This window comes from Lynx canadensis, chromosome A2 (assembly GCF_007474595.2).
Source record: "Lynx canadensis isolate LIC74 chromosome A2, mLynCan4.pri.v2, whole genome shotgun sequence".
In the NCBI taxonomy this organism is placed as follows: Eukaryota; Metazoa; Chordata; class Mammalia; order Carnivora; family Felidae; genus Lynx; species Lynx canadensis.
Genome location: NC_044304.2, coordinates 156902951 through 156915503, shown reverse-complemented (window position 1 = coordinate 156915503; position 12553 = coordinate 156902951). Strand labels below are relative to the sequence as shown.

Genomic DNA, 12553 nt, shown 5'->3' with positions numbered 1-12553 from the left:
GGAGTGAAAACATATGGAATCTGTCCTTCTCTGTATGACTTATTTCACTTAGCATACACTCTCCACTTCCATCCACGTTGCTACAAAAGGCCATATTTCATTCTTTCTCATCGCCAGATAGTACTCCATTGTGTATATAAACCACAATTTCTTTATCCATTCGTCAGTTGATGGACATTTAGGCTCTTTCCATAATTTAGCTACTGTTGAGAGTGCTGCTATAAACAATGGGGTACAAGTGCCTCTATGCATCAGTACTCCTGTATCCCTTGCCTCCCTACCCAGTTTAAAAGCCTTGGGGGGCACCTGGGTGCTTCAGTCAGTTAAGCATCTGACTTCAGCTCAGGTCATGATCTCATGGCTTGTGAGTTTGAGCCCCACATCGGGCTCTGTGCTCACAGCTCAGAGCCTGGGGCCTGCTTCGGATTCTTCGGGCTCTCTCTCTCTCTCTCTCTCTCTGCCCCTCCTGCTCATGCTCCCTCTCTCTCTGTCTCTCAAAAATAAACATTTAAATAAATAAATAAATAAATAAATAAATAAATAAATAAATAAATAGAAGCAAGCCTTGGGCAATCATGAGAGCTAGTCCCTTGCACCTGCCCTCCACTCCCTTGTCCCTCCCTCTCACTTTGTGGTACTCACTGGGCAAAACCCAAACCTGGCTTCCACCCAGCTCTACCAAACGCACCCCTGCAGCCGGGCAGCTCAGCAGGGCTGGAGGGAAGCACACAGCCCTTCTGACCAGTCTCATTTTGAAGTTCATGACAAGCCTTTAGGTGCCACTCAGTAATTCTACTTCCCGGTAAGCATAGCAATTTCTCTTGCCCGTTCACTTCCCACTCTTTTGAAAGACTTCTAGATCTTCCCTCTCTTCAACTTCTTCCCCATCCACACCCATAGCTGATGACCTTGCATCCTTGCTTCCTGTTGTACTGAGAAAACTGAAGAAATTGAAAAGATCTTGCCCAGGCTCCCCTGATATCCACCCTCCCACCTGAGTCTGCTTTGCTGCACTTTGCTTTCCTCCCCCTTACTAAAGTGGACTCCCCACAGTCATTTTTATTTTATTTTTTAACATTAAAGAAAATTTATTTTAGAGAGTGCATATGCATGTGCATGAGAGCTGGGAAGGGGAGGGGCAGAGAGAGAGAGAGAGAAAGAGAGAATTAAGCAGGCTCGGTACTCGGTGTGGAGCCCAATCCAGTGTCCCTGGGATCATGATCTTCCCTGAAATCAAGAGTCAGATGCTCAACTGCTCAACCGACTGAGCCACCCAGGCACCCCACCCATAGTCATTTTTAAATGTTTATTTAGGGGCGCCTGGGTGGCTCAGTCAGTTGAGCATCCAACTTTGGCTCAGGTCATGATCTCACAGTTCACCAGTTCGAGCCCCGCATCAGGTCCTGTGCTGACAGCTCAGAGCTTGGGTCTGCTTCCGAATCCATGTCTCCCTCTCTCTCTGCCCCTCCTCTGCTCACACTGTCTCTCTCTCTCTCTTTCTCTCAAGATAAATAAACATTAAAAAAATTTTTTTTAATTTTTTTTTAACTTATATTTATTTTTGAGACAGAGAGAGACAGAGCATGAACTGGGGAGGAGCAGAGAGACAGGGAGACACAGAATCTGAAACAGGCTCCAGGCTCTGAGCTGTCAGCACAGAGCCCGACGCAGGGCTCGAACTCACGGACCGTGAGATCATGACCTGAGCCGTAGTTGGATGCCCAACCGACCAAGCCACCCAGGGGCCCCTAAACATTAAAAAATTAAAAAAAAATAAACGTTTATTTATTTTTGAGAGAGAGAAAGAGAGAGAGAGTGCAGGGGAGGTGCAGACAGAGAGGGAGACAGAGGATCTGAAGTGGGCTCCATGCTGACAGCTGAGAGCCCAACATGGGCTTGAACTCACTGGATCATGACCTGAATGGAATCTGACACTTAACCCACTGAGGCCCCCAGGCACACCCCCCCAACAGTCATTTTTCAGCTGCCATCACCACTCTTGCCCTAGATTCTATTCATTCTCACCTGCCCTAGGATTGTTGCTCTCACAATTAATGCACTCCCTTGAATTTCAGTTTTTTCCTCTCTACTAGATGATTATCATCAGTATACAGCTAGGCCCCAACTTAAAAATTAACCCCATTTCCCCCTCCAGCTACCACTCCATTTCTCTGCTCATTTTTGCAGCAAAATGTCTTCTCTATACTTGATGGCCCTAATTCCTCTTCTCCCATTTTCTCTTAACTTGCTCCAACCATCTTTGACCCCCACCACTTAACTGACAGTACATTTGTCAAGATTAGCAATGACCTCCCTATTGCCAAAGTCAATTACTTTTGACACATCAGCTATATTTGATTCAGCTGTTTACTCTCTTCTGCGTGAAACATCTGCTGCTTCTCTGCACACCACAATCTCTTTTCCCCCAACCCCACTGGTCCATACTTCTCATTCTCCTCTGGCTCCACCTTATCTGCTCAGCCTCTAAGTGCTGGGAAGGAGTCCTTGCATCTCTTATCCTCCACCTACCACTCTTCTGGCTGACCATACCCAGTCTGAAGCCTTTAAATGCCATCCCTATGCTAATGATCCTCAAATTTGTACCTGTATCTCGGATCTTTTCTATGGCCCAACAACACACACATCCAGCCTCTTACTCTTAATTCCCACTTGATCATCTAGTGGACATTTCAAACTAAATATGTCCAAAGCTTAATTCCTACTCTTTCCCCCCCCAAACGTGTTTCACCCATAATCTTCCTCATTCAGCTGATAAAAACTCCATTCTTTGGTTCAGGCCAAAAATTTTGGAGATATCTCTGACATCTCTCTTTCTTTGGCACTCAAAATCCATCGAATCCTGCACACTCTGGCTTCAAAATATTTCCAGAGGGGCGCCTGGGTGGCTCAGTCGGTTGAGCATCTGACTTCAGCTCAGGTCATGATCTCACACTCCGTGAGTTCAAGCCCTACGTTGGACTCTGTGCTGACAGCTCGGAGCCTGAAGCCTGCTTCAGATTCTGTGTCTCCCTCTCTCTGACCCTCCCCAACTTGTGCTCTGTCTCAAAAATAAATAAAAACATTAAAAAAAAGTAAAAAAAAAAACCATTTCCAGAATCTGCCCACTTCTTGCCATCTCTACCACTACCCTCTTGTTCACAGCCCCCATCATCTCCCCGATTTACTGCAATATCTTGCCTCCCTACACTCTACTCTAAATATAACTGCCACTGTTATCCCTTCATCTGATTTCACATCATGTTACTCTAATCAAAACTCTCCTTTCTCCTTTCATTCGGAATGAAAGCTAGAGTACAAGGCTCTGCCCAAATGAGTCCCACGTACTCTCTGAGCTCATGTCCTATGACTCATTCTGCTCCAACCACACTGGCCTCCTTGCTATCCCTCCAAAATGCAAGTCACATTCCCACCTCAGAGCCTTGCACCTGCTGTCCCCCTGCTTGGAAGGCTCTTCCCCAGACATCTGCATGGATCACTCTATTTTCTCCATATCTTCCTCAAATACCACCTTCTCAGTGAGGCCATCCCTGATCACCCGATTTAAAACCGCATCACCAGGGTACCTGGTGGGCTCAGTCAGTTAAGCGTCCGACCCTTGGTTTCGGCTCAGGTCATGATCTCACAGTTCATGAGTTCAAGCCCCATGTCAGGCTCCTCTCTGTCCTTGGGAGCTTGCTTGGGATTCTCTCTCTCTGCCCCTCACCTCTCTCTCTCTCTGTCGCTCAAAATAAATAAACAGACTTAAAAAAAAAAACTACATACACCAATGCCCTTTATTCATTATCCTCCTTTCTTCCATTTTTCTTTAAAGAACTTAATGACCTTAAATGTATTATATAGGTAGGTCCTGGGCTTCAACACCAAAAAAAATGTATATTACTCATTTCACTTCTCTATTGCTAACTCCTCCTCACTACTTCTCACTAGACAGTGAGCCCCATGAAGGTATGAGTTTTGGCCCCTAGCACCTAGAATAGTACTGACATATAGATGCTCAATAAATACTTGTAATATGGAATGAATGAATGAATGAATGAATAAAATGAATTGGCAAAGAAAGAAGGCAGAGAAGGAGCAGCCAGAAAGGCAGGAGGAAAACCAGGAAAGAATGTTCAGGGACAAGGGAGTGGTCAACTGTGGAATGCTCCCGATATGTCAGGTTAGTATTAGAAATGCACACGATCTGCCGGAGGATATAGGAGCCCACTGCGTGAGCTGTTTCCGTGAAGACGCCACCCTGGAGTGGGGTGAGGAGTGGGTGGAAGCAGGGAAATGAGGGTGAGTATTAGCAGCTCTTCCGAGCCCTCTGGCTGTGAAGGAAACTGGAGATATGGGGAGTGAAAGACCAAGTGGCAAATTCCAGCTCCCACTTTAGAATGCAGAACTTGCTCCCGTCTCCTCCCTCAACTCGATTGTCCACTGTCAGTAATAAAGTCCAACCTCCGTTACCACCTGCTGCCACGGCGCATGTATATATATGTATAGTATATGTATATGTATATGTATATGTATATGTATATGTATATGTATATATATGCTTATACGTGTGTGTATACACACACACACACACTGGTGCATATATACATATATATATACATATATATGTACATATATATATGTATGTATGCACAAGTCAGTTTGAAAGGAAATGTTGCAAAACGTGCATAGTGTAAATAACAGGTGATGGCTTTGGTTTCTTCTTTCTGCTTGTGTGTATTTAAAAATTTTTTTTCTAGGTGCTCCTGGCTGGCTCAGTTTGTAGAGCGTGCAACCCTTAATCTCAGGGCTCTGAGTTCAAACCCCACGTTGGGTGTGGAGCCTACTTACAATAATAACTTTTTTCTAAAATGAGTACATATTGCTTGAGAAAAACATGTCTGCACCACCCAGAATTCAAAACCTCCCATCTCTTTTGGACTTTCCCGTCCAGGTGGGTCCACTGCCCATTGGCAGGACAATCATGATTGATTCGGTCAGTAAACAGCTCTCACCTTCCCCACCACCCAGGAGAGTGAAGCCTTGTCCCCATCAGCTTATCACCGCAAAAAAACCCTAACCAAACGATGACCTGCACATAGACACAAAGATTACACACCCATTACACACCCAGAGGAAAGCTCTGGAACTCCTAAGTTAGAACAATGTTCTTTTTTTTTAATTATTATTATTGTGTTAAGAACACTTAGCATGAAATCTACACTTTCAGAACAATGTTCATTTTACCCAGAAGGAGCTGATCAGTCTACGTGAGCCAAAGGAGTATGGGATCTGAGCATATTTCAGCAGTGTTCGGTGTTACACACATTTTACACAATAAAATCAGAAAAATAATCCAATGTAGGTTTAGGGTAGCATCATGGGATAGGGCAAAGAATGCTAGAAGAGAGATGGAGAACGTGAGTTTTGGTTTCAGTTGTCACTTTTTAGCCATAGGACTGTGAAGATCTGAGCAATGAATCCTCCTTGTCTGTGAAACTATAGCAACAGACTTGATGTCTAAGGTCTTGTCCAGTTCCAACATTCACAGCCCTGTATGTATGTATGTATTTATTTATTTATTTAATTTTTTTTTAATGTTTATTTATTTTTGAGACAGAGACAGACAGAGCATGAACAGGGAAGGGGCAGAGAGAGAAGGAGGCACAGAATCTGAAGCAGGCTCCAGGCTCTGAGCTGTCAGCACAGAGCCCGACGCGGGGCTCGAACTCACAGAGTGTGAGATCATGACCTGAGCCGAAGTTGGCTGCTCAACCGACTGAGCCACCCAGGTGCCCCTCACAGCCCTGTATTTAATGCCCTGTATATCCACTGCTCTCCCACTGTCAGGAAGACACCTCTGCTGTCTTCTCTGGACCTGGCTGGCTTGCTTATAGAAGAAGACAGCAGACTGGGAAGGGTGGAGTCCTGGAGCTACACTGACCCGTTATGTATTAAACACACACCACTTAAGATCCAGGACCAGTTGCAGGAAAGAAGACAAGATTCCAGGCGGTTAGACATTGCAGCAAAACCAAGAAAGCATCTGCAAGGGGAATTCATGCTGAGATTGCAGGACATCCCAAGAGCGAGGGAAGGCAAGGGGTTGGGAACCCAGAATGGGGGTATATTCAGGAATCCGAAAGGGGGGCCGTCAACTGTCAGCTGGCAGGTAGTAATGGAGCGTCAGCCACAAGGCGCGTAATTCAGAGGCAAGACCAGGGGAGTAAGCACAGGAAAGCATCTCGCCTGGGGGATCTGGGCATTAAGGGGGTGCCAGCAGGGGGCAGGTGAGAGGGCTCCACAGGCATGATGTGACAGGGCTGCTCCTCTCCCCTGAGTTAGTGCATACTGGCCAGACAGCTATCGACAATGTGATGCTCGGAGCAGAACCTTCCAGTTCCCAATTCTCACTGATTCTCCCGGAGGGAGGGGCACCACACTGGCACGTAGGCTGGAGGAAGTGACTGTCTGGAGTTACCTACCTGATTCTGCCCTTTCTGTCAGTGGCTCTGGGATGTGTGAGTGCTGAGCACTTGCTTGATGTCTGAAGGTCCCATCTGGTCTGGCTCTCTTACGATTGATAAACTCCATTTTTTTATTGCTTACCCGGCCCCTGACACGTGCTTGCCCAAACTCCAGGCCTGCTTCCTTGGTTCTGGCATCCTGCCTGGTCCGCTGCTGGCTGTGACCTGGACATGATGAGAATGATACCCCCGAGGCCCTTAAATATACTTGGGGCCTGACTTGGAAGCTGTAGTAGAGCCCTGACATCGTTTCTGGGCCCTCTGGACCAAACCTTCCCTTCTATGAGGGAGGTAGGATCCCACTGGCCTAGAACCTCTGGCCTGGCCTTTCTCATCGGAATGTTTGGTGGGAACCCCCAACTCTGAAGGGATTCTCCAGCAATGAACCATGCTGGTCTAAAAGGGTTTATCTTCCTCAATGTCCAGGAGATCAGAGATTGGTCAAGTGGGGCCTTTTGGCCTCCACCACCAACAAGGAAGCCAGAGAAGTTCTGCTGTGGAACGCGTCAGCCTGTGTAAGTTGCGGCCCTGACAGGAGCCGCCTCTCTTCTGAGGGCAAACGCGCGGAGGAGGCAGCCGCCTCCTACTCCATGGAAATACTCCTACTGCCAACACCCCTGCCCGTCCGTGACTTAGCTCTGGGTCTGCACCTGTGTGTCAGGAACCTAACCCCCAAGTTCCATTCTTTGTCTTTGTTCCCTGAGGATTAAGTCAATTACTCCCATTAAAAAGAATACCCACCTCCATCACTGCCCTGCCTCAGCCTCTTCTGATTTCCACCCAGATGCCCGTGCTGTTCCCAAGTACACCGTCACCAAATGACCTACCACAGCACGTTCCCCAAGTTCTCCAGGATCTGCAGGCCTACTTCTGGCGCCTTCAGCGAACACAGCCTCCTGTGAGCCACTAAGGGCTGCCACGAAGCTGACTACACGTGGGGGCGGCCTGAGTCACCTGCTGTCACCCCGAGATAGAGACTTTGATACGAAACACCGGCATTGATACATAGGAACTGAGACTCACCAGTCATCAGTGCCTCAGGACAGCATCAAAGACCCATGGTAGTGGCTGCAAGTGTCCCTGAAGAAAGATCCTTGCCTTTTCATTTCAAAACGTAGGAATGTAGACAGATTTGGCCCTCTCTTCAGCTTACGGCCCCACCTTCAAAAAAGAAAGACAAGACTGAAGGAATGTGTATCAGATAAAACCCTGAACCAAGTAACTCTAGTTATTTTAAAAAACAGAGGAGCGAACACATAAATAAAGCTCTCTCCCACCGCATTCAGGATGAATTTTCTATTTGAGGGGCTGAGTTTATGCTCTAGCTTCTTCTCTTTCCAGCTGGGTAATTTTGGGGAAAAGAAAGCTAATAGGCCTCTAAGCCCAGATTTCTCTCTCTCTCTCTTTAATGTTTATTTACTTCTAACAGAGAGAGAGAGTGAACAGGGAAGGGGCAGAGAGAGAGGTTCTGAAGCACAGAGCCTGACACGGGGCTCGAACTCACAAGCGGTGAGATCATGACCTGAGCCGAAGTCGGACGCTTAACCAACCGAGCCACGCAGGGGCCCCATCTACGCCCAGATTTCTCAACTGCAACACAAATATAATGATTTCCTTCCTGGACTGTTGTAAGAAGACGCTGAAAACGCTTTGTCAACTGCTAAGTGATAGTTGCCTATTACTTATTGTTATTTTATTGTATCTCCCCCTCTTAGTAGATGATCTCACTTCCCACTTCTCAGAGAAAACAGACACCATCAGACTGGAATCCCTCATCTTGCCGACACCAAACGTGCAACCTACTGGCATCTGCTCTGTGGTTCCATCTGCTAGAATCGCTGGGCTCCTCCATCTGAGCCCAGTCCCCCTCCCTCAGCCTTGTGGGCATCCCTCGTGGCTGCCTTAGGAAATCACGTTCAGCATTGATGAGTCTTCCTCTCCTGTACTTTGAACCTCCCCCTCTCAGCTGGATCTTTTCATCTGCCCTTAATGGTGATCTAGTGTCTCCCATTACAACAAAATAAATTCTTTATTAAGCTGTTGTGATTTTAAATTAAAAAAAATTTTTTTTGAAGTTTATTTATTTTAGAGAGAGACAGAGCGTGAACAGGGGAGGGGCAGAGAGAGAGAGGGAGACACCGGATCCGAAACAGGCTCCAGGCTCTGAGCTGTCAGCACAGTGGGGCTCAAACCCACGAACCAGGAGATCATGACCTGAGCTACAGTCGGACACTTAACCAACGGAGCCACCCAGGCGCCCAAAGCCGTTGTGTTTTTAGAGTTGCCTCTCCATTTGTTCAGGACAGGCATGAAGCTTAGGATGTGGCTCTTCTCGTCCTGCGGATAAAAGGGACATATCTTTGTTTTGGGGGACCCAGGCTTCAAAATGGGATGTCATCTGCTTTGCGTGGTCATTTAAGTTGGTACTATTAACAAGATTATTAAGCTCCTGCAGAATTAGAGAGTTCTCCACTCCACCACCACTACCAAAAATATATTTAGAGGTCAAGGGTTCTTTTTTTATTTAAGATTTTTAAAATTATTTTTAAGTAATCTCTATACCCAACATGGGGCTCAAATTTATAATCCGGAGATCAAGAGTCACATGCTCTACCGAATGAGCCAGCCAGGTGCCCCGGAGGCCAGGGATTCTTAAACATTTTTCTGCCCTGGATCCCTTGGCAATCTGGGAAATCCACAGCTTCCCTGTCAGAAAAATACTAAATGCATCAAATAAAACACAAAGGGAACCACTAATGTAAAAAAAAAAGTTATTATAAAATTGTGATATGGTAATATATCTGGTTCTTTATAAAAGCATTAAATGGGAAAACGTGCACACAGGTAAATACCACCATAGTTTCAAAGTAGTGATGAACATGAAGGCTGGTGTAAGAAATCTGCAGCAGCTGTTGTATAATGGAAACATCTGCGATTTTTATGGGCGGTGAAGACACAGTACAACAGCTGTAACACCACTGTGCTTTGCTGCCTATATGCATAACTGAAGGACATGGGGAATTTTAGGTACAAGTCAGTGAACATAAAGATTTAGGTCTTGGGGTGCCTGGGTGGCTCAGTTGGTTAAGCATCCAACTTCACTCAGGTCACGATCCCACGGTTTATGCGTTCGAGCTCCACATCGGGCTCTGTGCTGTCAGCTCAGAACATGGAGCCTGCTTCGGATTCTGTATCTCCCTCTCTCTCTTCCCATCCCCCGCTCACAGTCTGTCTCTCTCAAAAATAAATAAACATTAAAAAACATTTTTTTTTTTTAAGACTTAGGTCTTCCCAACCAAGGTTATGGACTCTGGATTATGCCCATGGATTCTGGGACAAGAGCTCCTGTCTTATCTTGTTTTGTTTTAAAGGTGTGTGTGTGTGTGTGTGTGTGTGTGTGTGTGTGTGTGTGTGTTTTATCTCTGAGAGAAAGAGAGAGAGCAAGGGAGGGGCAGCAAGAGAGGGAGACAGAATCCCAAGCAGGCTCTGCCCTGTTAGTGCAGAGCCCAAAGTGGGGCTCGAACCAACAAACCCATGAGATCATGACCTGAGCAGAAGTTGGGTGCTTAATCAGCTGAGCCACCCAGGTGCCCCAGGAGTCCCTGTTTTAGGTTGTACTGTTTCTGAATGTGGTTTTGTTCCTTTTGTCCAAGAGCTATCCATAGGAGATTAGGAGCATGAAGTAGCAACAACGGAGAGGGTGGAAACATCACTTCACCATGTTGTACCAATGCCATTCTGGGACATTTGGCCAAACTCCTTTAGTTTTAGACTTTGGTAATGGACTGGTTAATATTGTGATATCACTGAGGGCCAAACTTAACTGATGAGTGGGCTTGGACTCCTGTAAGACACAGGCTTTCCACAGGGAATCCCATAAATTACTTGGGATGGAAAGTCTGACAAAAGGCAGGAGAATGTGTGTATGCGATTTGTAAACAAAACTTGAAATACTCTAATTCTTATATTACAGCCTGCTTCTCTATATAATGTCACAATATATTTTGTCACAATAGGTCAACAAATACAATTATAAAATATGATCAATGGCTACATAGTATTCTAAGCATATACCGTAATTTATTTAATTAACCCCCAGGTTTGAGCATGTGAGTTCTTTCATTATTATGTAAATAGCGCCCTGATGGGTGCTGTAGATTAAATCTTTGTCCACGGTCTATTTTTATTTCCTTGGAATATTTCTATAAATGGAATAGCTGTGTCACAATTTAGTAATGTCGCAACAACAGCAATGCATATTTTAAAGATTTTTTGATCAGTGCTGTCAAATCGTCCTCCAGAAAGGTTGTTCCTGTTCGTATCAGAACTGGAATCTTTGACCTTGGCTCAGAAGATGGCAAAGAGACCGGGAGAATGCCTCTAAATAGTGAGCAGAGGATCCTGTAGCAGAAGCCGGAAGAAAGCAGGCCAGTGTCATGCCTATGATGTTCTGCTTTTCTCTGGTGCTAGAAATGCCCTTTAGGCAGAATGTGGACCAGGACTGAGTCTTCAAGGCCTGGGGTCCCTTGTGTTGACTTGATGCAGATCGTTTGGATAAACCCAGCCTCGTCGAACGAGGGGAGTGGTCTGTATCCATGTTTGGACCAGACTAATAGTGAGAATACTGGAATCAGAGAGCACCCCAGAGGCAGAGCAGGTTCGAGGGGGAAGGCATGAGCAGAGCTGGCCACTTTGTCTGTTACTTCCTGACCTGGACATTCCCATCAGCACTGCTTCTCCACCGGAAAATAGGGGTTGACTGGCACCTGCTGTAGTAAAGAAGGCTGTTTCTCTTCCTCCTTCTCTTCCTCCTTCTTCCTCTCCTCCTTCTCCCCCCACCCCCCGCATTCTTTCCATTTTCTTTCCTTCGCAGCTAGACAGTATATTCCAGGAGGGCAGAAGCCATGTGATGCTTCTTTTGTAAAACCAACAAGAGTAGATATGGGGGAAAATACTTGGGAATTCTTCTGTCAAAATAAGGTATCAGGTCTTGCCACAGTCACACCGGATGATTGAAATCTCAGCAGACTTACTGACCGCTCTCTCTTCTCTCTCATGGTTTTGTAGATGCAGATTTGGTTTATTTCTTCATGCACAGACACCAAAGATCAGTTCTGTCTCCATAATCCCATCTCCCAGATCTGCAATTAGATTATTAGCCTCTTCTCTCCCATCTCTCATCTGGGATTCCACAGAATGTAGTGATTATCACCCCAGAGTTTAGTCTCCATTCAGACTGTAAAGGTTAAAAAGATGCATCTATTAGAGTTGGTCCCTTGCCCTGGGGACACCCACACAGCGGACCCCCCGGCCAGGTGCCCTGCTCCTGCCCAACCTCAGGAGGGGCATGAAAGCTGGTGAGGAGCAAACAGCCCCTGGATTAGCATTTGCTCTGTCATTGGTGCTGACCTTGTCTGCTGTCTCACACTTCAGGTTTGTGGGTGCTGCTTAGACCCACAAACAAAAAGAGTCTCCTTGCCCTTTCTTGTGTGACTTTCCTAGACTTCACTTCTTGCCTGCTTTAACTGTGGTGCCCACTTGACCCCTGCCACGTACATCACGCTTTCTCTCAGTGTTTTGTTTTTTTTTTTTAATTTTTTAACGTTTACTTATTTTTGAGAGAGAGAGACAGGGCGTGAGCATGGGAGGGCACAGAGAGAGGGAGACACAGAATCCTAAGCAGGCTCCAGGCTCTGAGCTGTCAGCAAAGAGCCTGACGCGGGGCTCGAACTCACGAACCGTGAGATGACCTGGGCCACAACCCAGGCGCCCCATCTCTCTCCATCTCTTACCCACGAGGCCCTGGGTACCTACCTGACCCCTTCTGGCTAGCCAGGGGGCAATCCTCTCCTCTCTTGACTGCTTCCTTCCTGACATCCATGCTCTCGTTTGTCAGCGAAGACCAAGGCTCAGAAAGTTAAACGGGATTTAAAACTACGCCTTCTAGTCGGTCTCGAGTCCCGATTTTCACTTCCCTCTAGCTGGGACCGAATCGCCGCGTTCCACTCCCCCAGCCCCCGTCGGGCCCG

General features: G+C 46.5%; 1 protein-coding gene and 1 long non-coding RNA gene across 2 annotated transcripts in view; one reads left to right on the top strand and one right to left on the bottom strand.

Moving 5' to 3' along the window:
• Positions 1-12553, top strand: part of LOC115502040 (olfactory receptor 2F1-like) — a 342928-nt gene that overhangs the window by 106876 nt on the left and 223499 nt on the right. The window lies entirely within an intron of this gene.
• LOC115509321 lies at positions 11647-12537 on the bottom strand. Its single transcript, XR_003967301.1, has 2 exons — positions 12339-12537; positions 11647-11760 (listed from the first exon to the last, which is right to left on the bottom strand). It is a non-coding gene; the product is annotated as an uncharacterized LOC115509321 (long non-coding RNA).